Consider the following 19,869-nt stretch of genomic DNA (forward strand, 5'->3'; position numbering starts at 1 on the left):
AAGGAGTTCAGAGCAAAGATGTTTACGTGGTAGCTTCCAAGTCTCTAGGTCAAGAGATGAGGGAAGTCGTTTGCTTGGATCCTCCCCACCCCCTTATTCATCACAATCCTGACAAATAATTGTCACCTGAGATCAAATAAGTAATCAGCAAATTGATATTGAACATCTGCTGAGCCCAAGATTTCCTGCTGGCGCCAGTGGAAAAGAAAAAGTCATAATGTTCTGTCAACCTGTGTTACGTTTTTCTTCCAAGTGCTATGCGGGTGGATTACACCCGCATTACACAAGTGCGTGGTATTTTCATTTTCATTCGTATGAATTGCTTGTGTGTGTGTGTTTGAAATGTGTGTTAAGTAAAGAACTCTTTTAAGTGCGTGGCCTGATAGACACGTTTACTTAGAATGAGGCTACACTCAGTGTTTAAGTGAAAAATCAAAAGTACAAGTTAATTTGTGTGTGTGTGTGTTTTATTTATTTGTCTATTAAATGATTTAGATGATACTGAAGAGTGACAACAAAATGATCTATGCATGATTAAAACTCCCTGACACTGCCATCCTAAGTGTACTTAAAAACATACATCCCCCAGGAAGCAAATCAGTTGATTATTCAGGGAGGTAAGCCAAGAGCCTTTGAGGATTTGACAATACCTGGTCATTAGCTTGCATGGCTCACCACACAGCCAAGCCATAATGGACTTTTAATGAAATCGCTCTCACACACATCTTTGTGTTCTTCCCATCGTCCACACTGTAGTCACATTAAGACATAACCCACGCCCCTACAACCTTGACTCTCTGGGTGAGTAGATGATACAGAGGAAGAAATAGCTTCCCATTGAACTGGACACATCCCATTCTGCATTATCCTTGAGAGGGGGACACCAGAGACGTGACGAAGTGCAGACATGTCACTGGGAGCTGGTAGGTGGAGGTCAAAGGAACAACAGAGCTAGAAAGGGGTCTGGAGGCCTGGGGACTGCTGATTTAATATGCCGCAGCCTGAGAGGAGAGTTAGTGGTCACCAGAGCCTGCACAGAAGGAGCGATCAGTTTCCCCCCACGCCCCCCTCTGAGGAGCCTTAAACCCATTCAGATGTGTAATACTGTTGAGTGCAGTGAATAGCCGAACATGGTCTTGGCATCTCTGTGGTGACTAATTTGTGGGCTCCCTGATTTTGCTCCGAGTTAAGTGGTCTTTATGTTCCAATTCTGGCAGCGCTGAACAGTGATATATTGTGTCCACGATTCCGCCTGGCTTATTGGCACTCACATAATGACAGTCTGTTGAATGGGAAGAAGTAGTGTATAAACAAAACAGCCTGAGCAGAGGGGAGGCACTCGTTTCCTGAGCCATATTCACTTTGAGTCATCATATTTTCTTCCGACGGTGTGGGCCAGATTTCTGAACCTGGTGTGTGTGATTCACTTTTGCCCTTAAGATCTTACAAGAGCTTAAGTTTGATTACACAAGGAAGCCAGCAGCTAAAGCACATGGGGACCCGGAGTCCACAGGAGAAAGTTCTGGCTGAAATCCTTGCAGTGCCCAGGGCAAGAGCACTAGCTTTGGGATCACAGTGATCTCTTTTTAAGGACAAGCCTTACAGGGTGTGCTTCGGGGGCGAAGGACATTCTCACTAGAAGCCAGACCGGTGTCTAATGCCAGACTGAGAGGTGGATCAGACAGCAGAATTGGGAAGATGGGTGTCGTAGAATGGAGGAAGGGCCACGGTGTTTGTCCCGAAGGCACTGTCACCTGTTCTATGATACTGGTGCCGTGCCTTAGGGAGCTGAATTGATCGGATGGGCCAGCGTGGAGTAGGCATGTGGCAAGTCATATTTTTCTCACCAAGTACACGTGGTTTTTATTGTCTCTGTTGACTACTGTGGAAGTTGAAAAGAAAGGGTCTTGCCTGTTCACGGTGCAAGGCTGGCAAGGATTAGAAGTCAGTAAAAGGTATGAAAATACCACTCACTTATCTGGGTCCTGGTTCTCCTTCCAAAATTACACACTAGCTCCTTTTATGTGTTTTGGGAAACTATTTTCTTATACAAACCGGAAAAAGGAAAAAAGAGAGGGAGGGAGGGAGGCAGGGAGAAAGAGAGGGAGCAGAGAAAGGAAAAGGGGAGTGAGTGAGTGAGTGAATGAATGAGTGAGTGAATGAATGAGTGAGCGAATGAATAAGTGAGTGAATAAATGAGTGAGTGAGCGAAGAAAGGATGGAGAAGAAGAGATGAAGATGTACAACATTCAGATCCAGCTTCATCCTAAGGTGCAGAGGATAATCATTATTTTGGTGGGGCTGAAGAAAGCCAAAAAGTCCCATAGCTCAAATAACGCCCCTAGTGCTTGTCCAGGATCCAGGATACTGTAAACGATTTGAGAATTTTCTTTAAGTGGTTTTTAAAACAAACAAACAAACAAACAAACAAAAAACTTTAAGACTTCTCTTGCCTTTGTTTAGGACCCATCTTTTAGTTTGTAATGAAGAAGACTTGTTTACACTGGATGATTTTAGTATCATCACTTCTGTCTGCCCACCCCCCACTGCCCCGTAGGACTGCTGGCCATACAGGGCACTGGAGTATCCAGAACAGTGTTTGTTCCTCCGCATGGACTAGGGCCTGAATGTCCAGGTTGGGAGAGGTGCAGCATGAATGAGGATGATGCTGACACATGCTGGGTGAAGCGGGCTGGGTGAGGACCCTGCGGAACATTTCTGGGGTCCACCTGGTGAGTGAGTGAATAGACTTGCATTGAAGATGCTTCCGGGAGCAGATGCTCATGGCATCCAGGACTGATCTTGAAGCACGTGGAGCAGTACTCTGAAGGAACACAGCTAGGGACATGTCAAGGTCTCAGGAGGCTCTCACGTGTAAGAGGGGAAGCCACACAGTGAACGCTCAGCTCTCCCAATGTTCTGTCTTTGGCCGATGCCTGTCTGTAGTGACAGTCATAAACTGCCTGTGATCTCATTGAGAAGCCCTCCTATGAGTGGGCCCAGGAATCTCAGGATGGAAGCCCATCCATACCCAGCCTTCTTTGGGCAGCACAGATGACCCTCACACACAAGCCAGCCAGCCAGCAGGAGGTATCCTGATCCTCAAGATTCAGATATGGAGAGAGGTGTCGTGTGTGCCACTAAGTAGTGATGGGAATTGTGGGCAGGAATCTTCAGCTCTCCCAGCTTTGACTATTCTCAGCTACCGATGGGACTGATGGGGTCTGGACTTTGTATGGAGGTTGGGAGGATTAATTCAGTTAAACTTGTAAAGTAGGGAGCTAGTGCCATGGTCAGGGAGCTCCCCAGAATGACTTGCTGCCCCTGCTGCTGGGTCTCTGCAGTGTGCCACAGGCCAGGGCCACCACCTCTGCTGGAGGTTTGAGGTGCTCTGGGGTGGTCTTTCCTGATTCTTCAGGTTCGGAGCCTCTGCCTGGCGGGGCTGCAGATACACTCTTTTAACGCCCTGTCCTTGGGGAACGGCCCCAAGGCTGCTGCCCTTCTGTTTGCTGATCTTATCAGAAGAGCGATGGGAGCCTGTTTCACTATTGATGTTGGCTCGGGGCCTAATCTTACTGTCCTGAACTGCAAGTCCACGAGGGTGGGCCAGATGTAGTTCCCGTGCTCTGAGGGCTGGAGGCTCCAGAGCACTCAGAGATGAATCATGGTGCCTGGGAGCGTCCTGCATTGGTGGAAGCCTCCTCTCATCTTAATTTTGCCAATTTCATCCCTTCATGAACAGCTTGTTACCTAAAGACTAGCCAAGTGGACCGTTATCCTGCCTCTGGCCTTGAGCACCATGTTTTCAATAACCATCACTAGTATTAACTCAACACTTAGCAGCTGCAGGGCTGTGTTAACCACTTCCATATGCACGGGGAAGCCTCAGAACTGCCCAGTGCACTGGCTCCCTCGCCTCCCATTTGCCCAGATGAAGAATAGCGGCCTGGAAAGGTTCAGTCATTGCCTGAGGTCAGAGAAACACCAAGTGCACAGCCGGAACTAAGCGGTCTGTCTGCAGCACTCTAGCTCGAAAGCCTGAATGCTCACATGGGTCACCTGGAGCTGTGGTTGACAGACAGACAGATTCAGTGCATCTGATATATGGCCTGAGTGTATGTGTATATGTGAACAGAGGACAACTCCATCTCTCTCTCTCTCTCTCTTCTCTCTCTCTCTCTCTCTCTCTCTCTCTCTCTCTCTCTCTCTCTCTCTCTCTCTTCTCTCTCTCTCTCTCTCTCACACACACACACACACACACACACATTTCCTTCCTTCCTTTTTTATTTTATCTCACAAGATCTTACTGGTTTGGAACTTGCCATGTGGAGCTCACCATGTAGGTTAGATTAGGCTAGTCTCTCAAGCCAGTGAATGCTGTGGATCTGCCTCCCAGCACCGGGACTACAAACCCGTACCACCATGCCAGCCCCTCCCCCTTCTACGTGTATTCTGGGGATTGGTTTCAGGTCCTTAGGCTTGCAAGGCAAGGACTTTCCTGATAGAGCTATCTCTCTAGTCCATCATACACTTCCCACAAGCTCCTGGATGCTGCTGCCGCTGCTGCTCTCCAGTTCATGTACTGAGTGACAAAGCTGTATACCAGGAACGTGAACAGCTCTGGCTGGCTTGGTTAGTTAGATGTCTACCTGTTTAGTTGGGTCTAAGGTGTGACCCCATACACAGTCACATGGCAGCCATGCCACATGAGCTTCTTTCTCAGTAGGTGGAGAGTTGAACCTTGAGTAGCTTTGGGGTTGGGGCCACTCTGTGATGGGGTTGGTCTGGCTTTGAAGTTTCGGGAGCACAGCTCCTCACTTCTTGATTGAAAAGATCTTCAGTCTTCAGTGTAGTTCTGCCTCCCCCGCCTTCATGGTCCCAGCTGGCCTTCTAGGCTGAGAAGTCAAGGAAAGTCACTGTGACCTTTATTTGTGTCACCCAAACCTTTCTTCTCTGCATCTCCCATTTTTGATTATAGTATCAGTCACCTCCTCACTCCTTCCAGATCTTTCAGGAACCTTTGTTCCTTTCCTAGCCGCAGTCTTCTTTACTATGTCAAATCCTAACAATTCAGACTATGGCATATCTGTCATCTGGACTTTGCAAAACCTGGAGAAAGAGGCCAAGTTCTAACAGTTTCTTAGCAACCTCCATCAGTATTTATTTGATGGCTGTTGTGAGCATCACCTTCTTCATTAAGCCCTTACTACTATCCAGCAGAGGACCATTGTTGACATTGGTCCGACATTGCACACGCAGCTCAAAGACACTGGTTCAGGGTCACCCCAGAGTACACTTTGGCTCTGCTCTGAATTCTGCCATCTTCTAACCCTCCACATTATTGCCCCTCTCCTTTTCTTCCATCTTCTCTGCAGCTCGGGGCATTTCACCAAAGCAAATACTGATCCAGTGCCTACTTGTAGTAGCTGCAGCCCAAGCTGAGGGCTGGCATGCGTTCTGTTTGCCTTCACAGCTCCATGTCAGTGACCACAGTGTTACCGCTGCTCAGCCATGTGGCTTTGTGGCAGCTTACTCAGCTCACTTGACCCCACATGACTCACGGAAACCTGTGTTTTTGTTTACAGATGGGGATCTTTGTCGGAGTCACACCACAGGGATGTTGTGTGTGTGTGTGTGTGTGTGTGTGTGTGTGTGTGTGTGTGTGTGAGATATGGTGTCTAGTAGCACTGGCCAATAGCAGGTGCACAATGATCTCACCTGAAGTTGCAGGTGGGTTAAATCCAGCTGCCTTAGTGTGCCACTCAGGGTCTTCATTCTCTACATTCACATGGCACTCAGGATGAAGTGTTGTCTGTCCTCAGACATGAAAGTTGTGATGGTTGGTTTTAATTGTCAACTTGACACAATATAGAGGCACCTGGGGAGTGATTTCTCAATGAGGGATTGTTTAGATTAGGCTGGCGTAAGGGCAGGTCAGTGGGGGACTGTCTTGATTACATTAACTGCTGTTGGAAGAGCCAGTCCACTGTGGGTGACACCATTCCCTAGCCTTGTATTCTAGACTGTATAAGAGTAGGAAGGGGCTGAACAGTAAGCACACATGTATTCATTCCCTTTGCTCTTGACTCTCAATTTGCCTTCAGGTTCCTGCCTTAACTTCCGCACACGATGGGCTGTAACCTGGGTGGGAAAGCCAGATAGACACTTTGTCCCTTAAAGTTATTTTTGTCAGATGAATTTGGAACTAGGACAAGGCTCTTTGCTGTAGCCACGGCACTGCTCGAGTGTTGTTCTATTTTCCACACCAAAATTCTCTGCAGCCCAACTCCTATCCAGTCTTCAAAGCCCAACATACACATTGCCTCGTCCACTTGGCTTTTACAAGTCTCACGTATAAAGGTAATTCTGTTCTGGGAGACTCTTGTGTGGCCCTGACTCGCGTTGCCTTGCTCACCTTAATAAATCTTCCTCCGTCACTGAACCATTAGTTCCTGATCCTCCCACTTGTCTGTCCTGTCTTCACTGAGTGCAACACTGTCCAAGAGAGCCTCCTGCAGTTGGGGTTCGGGGTGTCTGGTATAATTGCCACTTGCCATGGGTAGCTATTGAGGACTTAAGATGTGGCCAGGATGGCCAAGGGCTGGATTAGAGATTTTATTTCATTTCAGTTAAGTAGCCACACGTGGTCAGTGGGTAGTGCGTTGGACAGTGTGGAGAGTTGTTGATCAAAGAGTCACGAGGAATGAATGGAAAATAACAATTGTAACAAGCACCATGTGGGAGTGCATCGTCGCCAGAAGGCATCCTGGGTTTGATTTGATGTGGTGGGAGTGCTGGTCAGGGAGAACATTCCTGAGGGAGTGATGGCCAGTGAAAGGTCTGGGGGCATTAAAAACGTGACGTAAAGACATGACGCTGTAAGTAGGCACATAGCACATGCAAATGGCCTGTGGTCAAATGAGCGTGGTTTATGAACAGACCTCCAAGACGGTCTAGGAGCAAACATGGCTCCCCTGCCCCTTCTCTGTTCGTTGGAACATCTAAAGCATTTCCCACCCTGCTGTGCAGTTGGTAGGTTTGGAGTCAAGTTTCGGGTTTGGCTAGGAGACGGCATACTGAAGCTTCACTTCCTTTACAAAATGCTTTTCTGAAGAACCAGGAAACTGGAACATTGGTTCCTTCTATCTCCAGTAAGGAATCTTGGGGTTTTGTTTTAAGCATCCTTCCCTACCATGGGCTTGGCTGGTGATCTGCCCTGTTTTAGGACTGTAGGTGATATTCTGGGTATATTCCGAATGAGCTGTGCCCTCAGGTAGGTGCTGGCCCCTCCCTCCAGACCATGTCCCATTCACCAGGCTCATTCATTCAGCAAACTTGTATAGTGCCTTTAGCAAGCAGAGGCAGTTTGGAGTGTGGTCGTTCAGTAGAGAAAAGAATTGTACTGCCTCTGACTTCATGGAACTTGTACGGAGGTTCCCCAGGCAGCTGGACCACCAGCTCTCCACCACGGATGGCTACAATGTTGAAAGTCTGGTGTCCTGTTCTCCTGGGTCCCTGCAAAATTCAAACATGAATTTTCCAAGTCACCCTACGCTGGTGTCCCAAACGCTCTGTCACAGAGTTGAGCCCAGAGTTGCCAAGATGAGCCGGGAATTGCCCAAATACTCTTGCTGTGAACTGTCCATGGCTTTGTGTATCCTCTCCAGGAACTCTTCCCCCTGCTTACAAGTGGGGAGCATGTGCATTCTTCAGAGACCTGAGGTCTTTTAATAAAAAGAAACACCTATCTTTTTGTTTAGAACGAGCTTGTCCACACACCAGTTCCCCTTACACCCTGGGCTCACAAAAGAGCTCAAACAAAGTTTAGTTCCCTAAATCTGGTGGAATGGTTAGAAGCCCAATTAAAAAAAAATACACAAGTTCTCGTCCAAACAAGTTGTCACTGAAGAATGAAAGCCAGATGTTATTTTTAGTGAGGAATAACGATGTGGCCATGCTGTAGATTGAACCTGGGGTCTCCTCAGATGGTTTCCACGTGCTACAGTAGCTGGACTCCCAGGTAATGGTGGTTCACATTCTTAGTCTTTTATCTGAGACACACAGGCATCGATGGTTAAGGAACAATTGATATCTAAGCCACACCCCTGGTCACAGCTGTCCTCATGCACTTCAAGTCGGGTTTAGACCATCATGAGCTGCAGTGGGCTGTGAGTTCAGGGTGGGAAGCAGAAACCATCGTCAGAAAGGGGAATGGACAGATCCAGACAGAGCTGCCTCCAGCTCCTCCGTGAGGGATCTGCTTTGGTTGGGAGCCCTCCCACCCTCCCAGTAGCATACTTCAGATAACCATCTCCGAATTAAAGAAGAAATCCGGCCTTGGAGTGAAGAGCGGCCCTTTGGGGTTTAACATTACAGCCTGCTCTACCCCAAGGCTGATTCAATGGCAAGCTATTGGGCCAAAGGAAGTGTTTTCTCTAATTGGCTAAATCTCCGTAGGAAGGCCACTGAGCCCGCTACTGATTCCATCACGGTGTTTCTCATCTCTCAGATTTTTCTCACACTTTTCAAGTTTCGGATACGATCCATTGTTCGCTGGCCTTTGAAACATGGCATGATAGTGTCAGAACTTCCTCAGAGGGCAGAGAAAAAGGAGTGAAGGAACAAGTGATGAGTCAGAACGTAAAGGGTCCGTGGGGAGCAAAGCAGAGATGAACCCCGTGGACAGAGGCAGCAGTGTCTCCCTGGAGATGGGCTGGATCTCAAGGTTGAGTCAGGCAGGTTGGTCCAGGTGTTCTACCCCAGGGTGGGGTCCTGGCTCACGGGCCCAGCCAGGCAAGGCTAACCCTGAAGATACTGGGGAAGCAGCCCAGCCCAGGGCCTACTTCCAAGCTCTTGAAATGCCTCTAAAGCAAGGCCTAAGCCCACTTGTGAGGAAGCCCTCTGAGGTTCCTTCCTGTGAAAACTGAGGACAGTAATCATAGCTCCTTTCCCCCCTCATTTTAACCAAATTTTAAACATAAACCTTTTTTTTATTAAAAAACCCTGAAAATAAATAAAAATTTAAAATAAATCAAAATTAAACTGCCCCAAAGTCTGTACAACTCAACAAACTTCTATATAGTTAATCATTTGGGATGGAAGCTGTGGAGCTTCACAATGATTTTTACACTCTCAGTATCAAATGTATTTTATGCACTTATTCACCACCAACATAAAAAAAGATCGATGAGCATTGGAACTAGATAGAACTAAAAACCCGTTAGTTTTATATCCTCTTTCTTAACTCGTGTCCGTCACCCTCATTCAGCCCTTCCTTCTCCCCTTATACTTAGCCTTTCTTGTTGTTTTCTCTTCATGTCATAGTAAACCCACATGTACATTTATTTAATCAGTGGTTCTCAATCTGGGGTGTGTGTGGAACGGCCCTTCCACAGGAGTCACCTAAGGCCATCGGAGAACACGGATATTTACACTATGAATCATAATAGTAGCAAAACTACAGCTATGAAGTAGCAGTGAAAATAATTTTATGGTTGGGGTCACCAAAACATGAGGAGCTATATTAAAGGGTTGCAGAATTAGGAATGTTGAGAACCACTTGTGTATACACACACACACACACACACACACACACACACACACACACACACACGCTAGATTCCACACTTGAGAGAGAACATGCAACATGGGGCTTTTTTCTTTTTCTGATTGTGTGACTTCGATTAATTTTATACATTCCGTGTCCATCCATTTTAAAGATCAAATAGGTTAATGATTATAACACCCTTAAAAGACCAGTACTCAGTACATGTGGTTATTGTTTTATTGTTTAGACATGAAGAAACAAGAAAAGACCGCTCCTTGTGCACGGATACGATCTTAGGAGCTCTTAAACAAGGAGAGCTTGGCGTTTGTACCACTCATCAATTCACATTCCCTCACTCTTCCCTTCTTGAAGTACCATTGGTGGACAAGGCACTCGTCTATACCCAGAGCTGATGCAGAGCTGGAAATGGCAAACTGTAGCCTGGGAGAAAGACCCAGCCGTGCCGCCTGTTGTTTAAATAAAGTTTTATTCTAACTCAGCCATGCCTATTCACTTACGTATTGTCTGTGGCTGTTTTCATGCTTCATGGGCAGAGCTGAGTAGTTGTGACTGACAGCCAGGGGCCAGCAAAGCCTAACGTGATTACTGTCTGGCTCTTTACAGAAAACGTTTGCTGGCAACAGCAATAAACTTAAAAAAAAAACAGTAGGATACTGAGAGCTGAGAATGAGGATCCTGTCACCATTCTACACAAGGTGCCCTTTCAGCCAAGACCCAACTGGTGCACAGGAGTGAATGAAGTAGAGGAGGGGAAAATTCCAGACGGAGGGGACAGCATTTGCAAACTCAGAGAGATGATCGGGCAGAGTAAGTTCAAGAGCTGAGTGAAATTCCCCAGGGCTGGGAACAGAGGTCATGTGGCCTAGAACTTAGCACATTTTAGGTTTTGAGGGAGATACTGAAGGATTTTCACGAGGAAAATAACACAGTTAGGTGTCAGTTATAGGGGGGCTATCTATAATCGAAAATACGACTTTTAAGACTTGAGAGGGAGGCTGAGGAGTGGTTCTGGAGGTGAGACCAGTGGAGCCCATTCCCACAACGCAGAAGCAGCCAGGACCGGGCCTGACAGTGGAATTAGGAGAAAGGAGTGGTTTGGAGACATGGCAAGAGGCTATGCTCCAAGCATCGGACAACAGGGCACACGAGAATGTCACATAGATGGAGCCTTCTGCTGGTGTGAGAGAACTGACTTGGGATGGAGGAGATGACCATGTCCATCCGGATGGAGGGTGGGCTAGCCACAAGGAAAAGTCTGATTGGATTTTTTTCCCCAGCTGTACGTGTCCCCCATTCCACTACTGTAATATCATGGGAAATTCCTTATTAGATGTTGGGTGATCCATAGTCTCTTAAGCCCATCCACTTATTCCCACCCTATCCTCACTTCCACAGAAATTGGTTCCCTTCCCCCATGGGGGGTGGGGAAGATTCCATTGCTACTCTCAGGCTGCTGTGATCTTTTCAGCCTCTCTCCAGTTTCCCAGTCCAGCCAGGCTGTTTTTACTTCCTCTTTGGGGGTCCAGGATTCTCTTCTTCATACCCCAATCCCTTCCAGGCTCTGCAGGAGCCTTTTATAACCACTGGCTCCCAGAGTACCTTCCTGTGACCAGGCATTGGGCACCCACTGTCTCCTGCATAACGGGGGAGCAACATGCATACTCTGTTTCCTCCCTCCTGATGGATGCTCTGAGTGGTGGCAGATACCACTTCCTTTGGTAGATGTTTGTGGTTTTTTCCCTTTGATTGATGAGGAGACAGACTTGATGACTTTATGCTCAGTTGCCCTGAGTGATACGTGGCATACTGTGTGTCCATGGCTCAGCTCCTGACTCTGACTTGACAAAGTCTCATAGAACTGTGTTCTTCACCTTTTGCTTGCTTTTTTGTTAGCGTACTGTCATGCCCACTGTCCTATGATAGGAATTTAATGCACTTTGGGTTCATTTAATTATCAGATCTGTGCTATGCCATGCTCTGGTCACTATTTTTTTTTTTGGTTTTTCGAGACAGGGTTTCTCTGTGTAGCTTTGCGCCTTTCCTGGAACTCACTTGGTAGTCCAGGCTGGCCTCGAACTCACAGAGATCCGCCTGGCTCTGCCTCCCGAGTGCTGGGATTAAAGGCGTGCGCCACCACCGCCCGGCCTCTGGTCACTATTTTTGGCGCTGTGTGTAATAGTTAGAACAGAACATATCTTACCCACAGTTACAGTCTACTGGAACATGAGCAATAGTAAAGGTAATAATTAGGTAGCCAGTGGAGCAGGGGAACGGGTCAAAGATTGCAGGACTGGATCTGTAGTTACAGTGGGTGGGAAGGGAAGGTTCCTGGGAGAAAGGGAAGTTTGAGCGGATTTCTGAGCGAGGTGAAGATGTCACCTATTGTAATATAAGAGGGATGTTGTTGACTTGGAAGAGAAGGCAGGGAAGATACCCAAAGAAGGGTGCAGAGAGTCACAGCATATGAGAAGGTTTGAGAGTGATGAGATAAATTGTGGAGGGTTCTGGGACAGGAGATGGGGAGATCATATAGGGATGCTTGGTAAGAATTTTGATCCTTACTCCAAGTGAGCTGAAAGTCATTGGGATTTTGGGCAAAGTAATGATGAGTTTAACATGTTTTGGGGACAGTTGCTGTAGCAACTTATGGGAAATGGGATGTTGGAGAGAAGAACAGAGGAGAAAGTCATAAGACAGCTATCAGCCCCGCCTCCCATTTCTCTTCTGTAATAAGATTGGTCAGGTCATCCTTCTAGCCAAGCCCCCTCCAAGCCTCAGTGGCTTATGAAATGTGTGTTCTTTTCCCTCATATTTGGGTCATGGGTTGGTTGAGTGTGGCTGATCCCAGTTGGCCTCACAAGGTTCAAGTTGTAGACTAGGTCTAGAGAGGATAGTGTTCTGATGGCAAAGACATGAGATCATGTCAAGTTATACAGACATGTTGGAAGCCTCTGCACACATCACATCCACCAGTCTTCTATTGACCAAGTCAAGTTCTATGGCAGAGGTCGGCATCCTTGAGGCAAGGATGTATGTATGCAAAAGACACAGGGAAAAAAGCCTTAAGTGCGAAATTCTGTAAGAGGGAGGTGGGGGGAGTATTGAAACTGTGGACTCGAACACCACACCCTTCCATCACGTCAGTGTCTGTGTGAATGTTCTCATTCCATGTTCTACCATGTCCTAACTTATCTCAAGTGCCTTTTCACCCAATCTTAGCTTAGGTCCTTTTGACTCACATCCTAACTCACAACTCACACATTGCTGTCTTGCTCTCTGCCCTCCATGAACTCTGGCTTTTTGGTTGCTCCGCTTCCCAGCACATCCCAGTAGGTTTCTTCTCACCATATGACTTACTCATCTCACACGTATTTAGGAAGCTTCAGTGGCCAGCCATTAAGCAACACAAAATTTTGTCAATATCACTATTTTCTGTACCCTCTTCATTGACAATGCCAATCTGTGTGACACTTGGCTGTGGCTAAACGTAACTTTTAGTCAGCTTCCTTTCTTATCTTTTTGATAAAGATATGCATTTTTAAACACACAAGCACAAATAAAAGTGTTTGTGCATTTCTTGCCCTCTGAAATCTTGAGGGGTGTGACTACTGCATTTTGGCCAGGGTCCTCTCACCTTCTTTCTACCCATTTAGTTTTCCTCTTGTATTAGTCAGATTTCTCTAAAGAAACAGAACTGATCGACTGGATGCATATACATATATAAACACACCCATGCACACACATACACACATGCCACACATACACACACACACACACACACACACACACACACACACACACACCATGCATGCACAAAGACTTCATTCACACACAAACAGAATTTATTAACGTGGTTTACAGGCTGTGGTCTGGCTAGTCCAACAATGGCCTCTCTCAAAGGAAAGGTCAAGAATCCAGTAGTTGTTCAGTCCATGAGGCTGGATGTCTCAGCTGGTCTTCAGTCTACATTGGAATCCTGAAGAATAAGTTCTAATACCAGCAAAGGAATGACTTAGGCTGCAGGATAGATGAACTTGCCATTCAGAGTGAGGGCAAGGGCTGGAGAGATGGCTCAACGGTTAAGAGCATTGACTGTTCTTCCAGAGGACCGGGGTTCAATTCCCAGCACCCATATGGCAGCTTACAACTGTCTGTAACTCTAGGTCTAGGGGACTTGACAACCTCACATAGACATACATGCAGGCAAAACACCTATGCACACGAAATAAATAAATTTTAAAAAGAAAGAGTGAAGGCAAGCAAGCAAAAAAGCAAAAAACTCCTTGCCCTCCATCCTTTTATGTGGGCTACCATGGCAAGGTGTGGCCTAGACTTAGGGTGGGTCTTCCCATTTCAAATGATCCAATGAAGAACACTCACAGGCATGCCTAGCTCCTTGGGTTTTACTTGATACCAGATGGAGTCAAGCTAGCAGCCAACGTTAGGCATTGCACGTCTGGTCTCTTCAGGTCATGGTAGGCCTCTCCCTATGTGTATGGTCATCAAAAAATCATTTGACTATGGCTTTGGCCCTATCGTCCTCTGAGCCTGGAAGACTCTACCCTTTTTTCTTTTCCTGTCCTTTGGCAATCGCCTCCTTTTGTAAGTCCCTTCACCCCGTTAGTCCTGCCTTCTTTCTTGACTTTTACAGTACAAACCACTGCCTGATTTTACGATTTGCCTGGTAATTCATATTTGTTGATCTTATCATTCTGGGTCGCAGGTACTCCAAGCTCCTTCTCATGCAGCTCGTAAGTATCCTTTGCCCTTCTCTCTGCAGATAAAAAGAGTCTTCTTTATAGGGCATTGCATCTTAATGTTTTGGATGACATACTTCTCCTATATTTCTCTATTTTCTATTCCTTGTCTCATCCCTCCTTTCCTTTCAGATATTACTTAAATATTGCCTCCTCCATGAAGTCATAAGCGGGAGTGCCCAGTCTTTTTGGACAACATGAAGTTGTCATCTATATTATTGGGTCACATTGATACCAATCTTGGGATGCGTGGGGCCTGTGGGCCACAGGTGGGACGTTCTTCTCCCCAGTTTTCTGGATCTCCTTCCCCCCTTCTTTCTTTATTAAGAAATTTTCTACTCACTCTACATACCACCCACAGATCCTCCCTCCTCCCTCCTCCCATCTCTCAGCCCTCCCTCCAAGCCACCCCACATCCCCACATCCCCCAAATCAAGGTCTCCCATGGGGAGTCAGCAGACCCTGGCACACTGAGCCTAGGCAGGTCCAAGTCCCTTCCCACTGTACCAAGGCTGCACAAGGCGCCACACCACAGGCACCGGATTCCCAAAAGCCTGCCCATGCACCAGGGATGGATCTGGATCTCCTCCTTAGCACACATCACACATGCTCTTGATCTTCTGCCTTCCTCACCAAACCGCAAGACCCTTTAGAAGGAGATATTGCTGGACTTGGAGTCTCAGAGCATGACACTGAATGGATACTCAATAAACACTTTCTGATTTGGTATACAATTGAGTTTTGTTGTTTAAACACAAGTATAGGTTATTTCAGGGTAGATCTTGCCATCTCACTTTCTTTTACTTCCCACACTGCTTGCTAGATGAAATGTAGGAGCTTGATAGATTTCCAGTAAAATGAGTTACATAGCACTTTAGTTTTTCGAGACAATTGTAATAGAATACCATGGTCTGAGTGACTTATAAACAAGAGAAAGTTCTTTCTCATCCTTCTGAAGGCTAGGCAGCAGATTAATTGACCGGTGAGGGCTTGCTCTGCTCATAGATGGTGACATCCGGCTATGTCTTCAAATGGCGGAAGGGCAGGTGGTGCTTGTGGTCTGTCCTAATAAGGGCACAAATTCCATTCATGAGTGCTTCACCCTCATGAAGAATAGTCTCTCAGAGATCCCACCTTTGGAAGATAGGGTTTCAACACGTGAATTTGGAGGGACACAGACACTCACATTAGAGAAAATAGACAACAGAGGAAGTGGCTAAGGTGAACAATGCAAAATGCTGCCAGTGAGACAGGCTAGTAATTTTAAACGCCTACAGGTCTTGAGTACCATGAAAACATATCATGGTTTTGAAGACTGAAGGCAAAAAAAGTGTGTTTTGAGAGCCCTTTACGTCTGTCCATAACTGAAAAGATGTCTTTTATGTGAGGCAGCTAGCTATGCCCATTGCACACCAGCTTTCCCTCTCGGGAATGATGCTGAGTTATGTGAGTTATTTTCTAGTACAGCAATGGTTTTGGTGGTGGTGATGGTGGTGGTGGTGGTGGTGGTGGTGGTGTGCATAAAATAGAGTGGGAGAGACAGTGGTTCAGAGGCCAACACACCTGGAATCTATTTATAAGGATCATTGGTACAGGCCACAGCTTGGGCCATTCATTTTTTTCTCACTAAGTGAACATCTGGGATTCAGTTTGGGACGCCAACAAGTTTGGATGGGAACTTGAAGCTGTGGTTGGGATGTGGGACTGCTCACCAGAGAGGTGGGGGTGAGTAGGGTGAGCAGGGCTCTCCAAATGTTCAAATGAAACAGCCAGAGGGTTGAGAAGTATTCACATGCTGGAAAAACACTCAGAACAAAGGGGTGAGGGGATCATCATGCAAGGAAGACTCACTGCATCAATGCAACAATTTGATCAGAAAAATACCTCTTCCCCCTTCTCACCCAGTTCCCTTCCCATCCAGCACTTCTAATAATATCCAGGTATTTCCCTTTTCTAGGAATAAAATAATAAGAAAAATTCTTGGACTTGGACCAGGGAGGAAATGCTGCAAGAAAGTAAAACTCTAATTAGTTATAGATGAGATTTGGTCACAGATAATTACTCCGCATTCTTGGGCTCGTGCCTTAGAGGGCTTAAGATCTTTATTTTTCCCCGTTGCTAGGTTTGTAGCTATCTCTCTAAATGCCTGGCTAAACACGGAGCCTTACACCATAATTAACAGATCTGCTAGGGCGAGAGTGTTTGGAAGAGGAACGAAAGAGGAGTTTGTCATTCACAAGCTAGGAGTGTTGGAATCTTGGCTGTCGGGGCTTTCCCCAGCGCCCTCCCCTCCTCTAACTTTGAACTTACTCAGAACAAAAAGAAAAGGCCAGTGGGTTCAGACAGGATCATTTGAAGCAGTACAGTCTGAGAAATTTTGTGCCGAGTTGCACCTGCCCTCTCTGACATCAGCCCGCTATAGTATTTCTCTTTCAATTTACATCTGTCAGTTTCCTACCTGTGTGGGTTGAAGGGGTTTGAGGCCCCGAGAAAGGGCTGAGACTAACCCAGAGAGAATGTGGAGTCTGTGGTGGCCCGTGCACATGTCATCATGTTTAGAACCAGCTTTCTTGTGTTGTTTGAGGGATTTTTAAGTAGAAAAACATTCTTCGAACTGCCCAAAGTGTTTTCCTCTTAATTTCTAGTAGAAATGACTTGACACTAACCACAGGCTGTTCATGGCATGCTTAATGTCTCAATGGAGCAAGCTTTCTGCAGAGCAGTGCTATGGTCCAAGGAATTCTCAGGCTCCCTTCCCTGCCCCCAACACAGTGCTTCTGTATTCATGGTCAGGCAGCACACACACACACACATACACACACACACACACACACACACACACACACACACACACGAACGTTAGGCCTTTGCAGGCCCTCCAGCTTTTCTCTTCTGCATCTCTCACTTTGCTGTTTAGAAACCTCTCCCTGGCAATGTCTTACCTGGTGCAGAGACCTGACTCCCCCATCTCTGTTCAGGCGCTGCCCCTTGATCTCAGCTATACAGTTCAAAAGGTGCAGCCTCATCTCCAAGCTCTCACTGTGCTATTCCCGGCGTGGAGCTGAGTGTTTCATCGGTCTTGTGAGTGTGACCCTCTCGTGTCTTGGCTGACATAGTCTTGAGGGTTCCTAATAAGATATTCTGTTTTTCATAACCAGAAGAGGAACAGGCAGTGTAGGGGTACTTGGGCAGTAGTGTGCAACAATTTATAGCACTTTTGGGTTTTATAAAGTTATAGTCCTTCTGTGTGCTAGGTACAATAGGTATTCTTTATGTGTGTGTAGGGTGAGTGATGTATGTTTGTAGTAGGTTCATGTAGGTTTGTGTACATGCATGGGCAGGTGCATACACACATGTGTGTATGCCTACGGAGGCCAGATGGTTCACATCTTCCTTCATCACGCTCTGCCTTTTTACACAGGGTTTCTCACTAAACCAGAACTCATCACTTTGGCTAGGATGGCTGGCCAGTGAGCGCTGGGGATCTGCCTGTCTTTCCCTCCCTAGCACTGAGAGTACTGACACGTGCCAGCCTCGCTTGGCTTTTATGTGGGTTCAGACTCATGTCCTCATGCACACCAGGCACTTGACTGGGCCATCATCTCTCCAGCCCTTGAAATCATCATTACACCAACCAGCCAGTTAACCAACTGGCCAGCCAGCAAGCATTCATCAAGCACCTACTAATGGCTAGAAATCATTCACTGTGCAAAATAAATAACAGTCCCTGTTTTCGGGGCATTTAACATTGGATAGTAGGTGTCATGATTCCTGTTTTTCAAAGGCAAAGTCATGGGAAGGTTAAGTTGTAAGCTTGGCTTAGAATCCAAGTGCTAGCTTCTCCAGATCTTTTTGTTTGTTTGTTTGCTTGCTTTTCGCTTTTTATTCAAGACATGAATTTTCTGTAGCCCTGGCTATCCTGGAACTTGCTGTGTAGACTAGGCTGGCCTCGAACTCAGAGATCTGCCTGCCTCTGCCTCCCAAGTGCTGGGATTAAAGGCGTGTGCCACCACCCCTGGGCTCTTCCCCAGATCTTAGGCTGAGGATGGTAAGATTGATTTTAGGAGTCATGCAGTCCAACCCACTAATTCTGTTGATGGAGGAAATGTGTTTCCAGAGAGGCCAGAGGGGTGGAGCTAAGATACCTACTACAGCTCTTCTAAGCCTCAGCCTTGTGCTCTCCTGCCCTGCAAGGGTCTAAATAATTCCCAGGCTCTCATTTTGTCCCTCTGCCACCTCTCTTTCCTCCCTCACCCAGCCTAGGCTTCCTGGCTGTCACTCCTGTCACTTGAAATACCTTCAAGTCCCCATCCTTCTCCTCTGTCATCATCACTTGGAAAAGAACCTGATCCTTAGCCGAATCCAGCCTGCTGCTGTTTGTACTCTTCCAGAAGGGGACTTTATGTGGCTGAGTAAAAGCATGTATGTGGACAGATCGCAGCCATTCCATCGCTGGCCACAAGTGGCCCTTTGCTGCTGCCGGCCCATCCCCCACCCCTTCCTAGACAACTGTTTCTCACTTTCTCTTCTCAGTCATCAAACACCTCCTTCCCCTCCTCCGTCTCTGCTCAGAATCTGGTTTCCTCTTTGCTTTGAGGAAACAGACTTGGCTGCAAGAGACTTCCAGAGGCTCCTCAGCCTCTCCTTGTTACTGCCCAGGGAGCCTGTCTTCCCCGCCAGTGCCAGGGGACCCTCCCCTGGCCCTGTCACAGGCCGAGGCCTTCCCTTTTGCACTGGACTTCTCCTCGTTACCTATATGGAAGTCTCGCTTTACCCCCACGCAGCAAGGTGTGGTGGTGTGCACCCGTGATCTGAGCACTCAGGAAATGAGGCACAAGGGCATGAGTGCAAAGCTGGCACCACTCCAAAAAAAGTCCCTGCATCTTCTTTATCCGTGGTTCTCAACCTTCTTCATGCTGGAACCCTTTAATACAGTTCCTCGTGTTGTGGTGATCCCCCAACCATGAAGTTATTTCATTGCTAATGACTAATGTTGCTATGGTTATGAATCATAATGCAAATATCTGATATGCAGGATATCTGATATGTGACACCCCCCCCCCACAAGGGGGTCACGGCCCACAGGTTAAGAACCACTTCTCTGTGGCATCGGCTTAGCATCTCTTCTGTATCATCCTTATTGACATGTAAAACGTGTCACAATTTTCTTCAGCTGAAAAAAAAAATGAAGCAGTCAAACCTCTTTCTTGATTCTATATCATCTCCTGTCAACCATTTTTCATTTCCCAGCCACAGGAAATTCCTTAGTTATTTATTTTCTCCTCTCACTCTTTGCTTGAACCATTCCAGCTAAGAGCTCACGCCCATGTCTGGACCAAGCTTCGATCTTATCTCCCGTGAACTCCATACTGCTAAGGCCAGGACTCCCCTCCTCTCTCTCTAGGTCTCCCCTTTCTGTCCTTCCTTCCTTGGCCCCACAGCTCTACTTGCCCCCACTCCCCCCACCACACAGGGGCCTGTTTCCTTGTCGTCCGGTCTCTGAGGGATGGTGGAGCCCAGACTCCTGCCCTCTTATCAGCCTCG

The 19,869-nt window shown here is 46.9% G+C and overlaps 1 protein-coding gene across 1 annotated transcript in view; it reads left to right on the forward strand.

Moving 5' to 3' along the window:
• The window catches only part of LOC131916537 (slit homolog 3 protein-like), a 562,664-nt gene that overhangs the window by 79,605 nt on the left and 463,190 nt on the right, over window positions 1-19,869 (forward strand). The window lies entirely within an intron of this gene.

The sequence above is a fragment of the Peromyscus eremicus genome, chromosome 8a (genome assembly GCF_949786415.1).
Source record: "Peromyscus eremicus chromosome 8a, PerEre_H2_v1, whole genome shotgun sequence".
NCBI lineage: Eukaryota > Metazoa > Chordata > Mammalia > Rodentia > Cricetidae > Peromyscus > Peromyscus eremicus.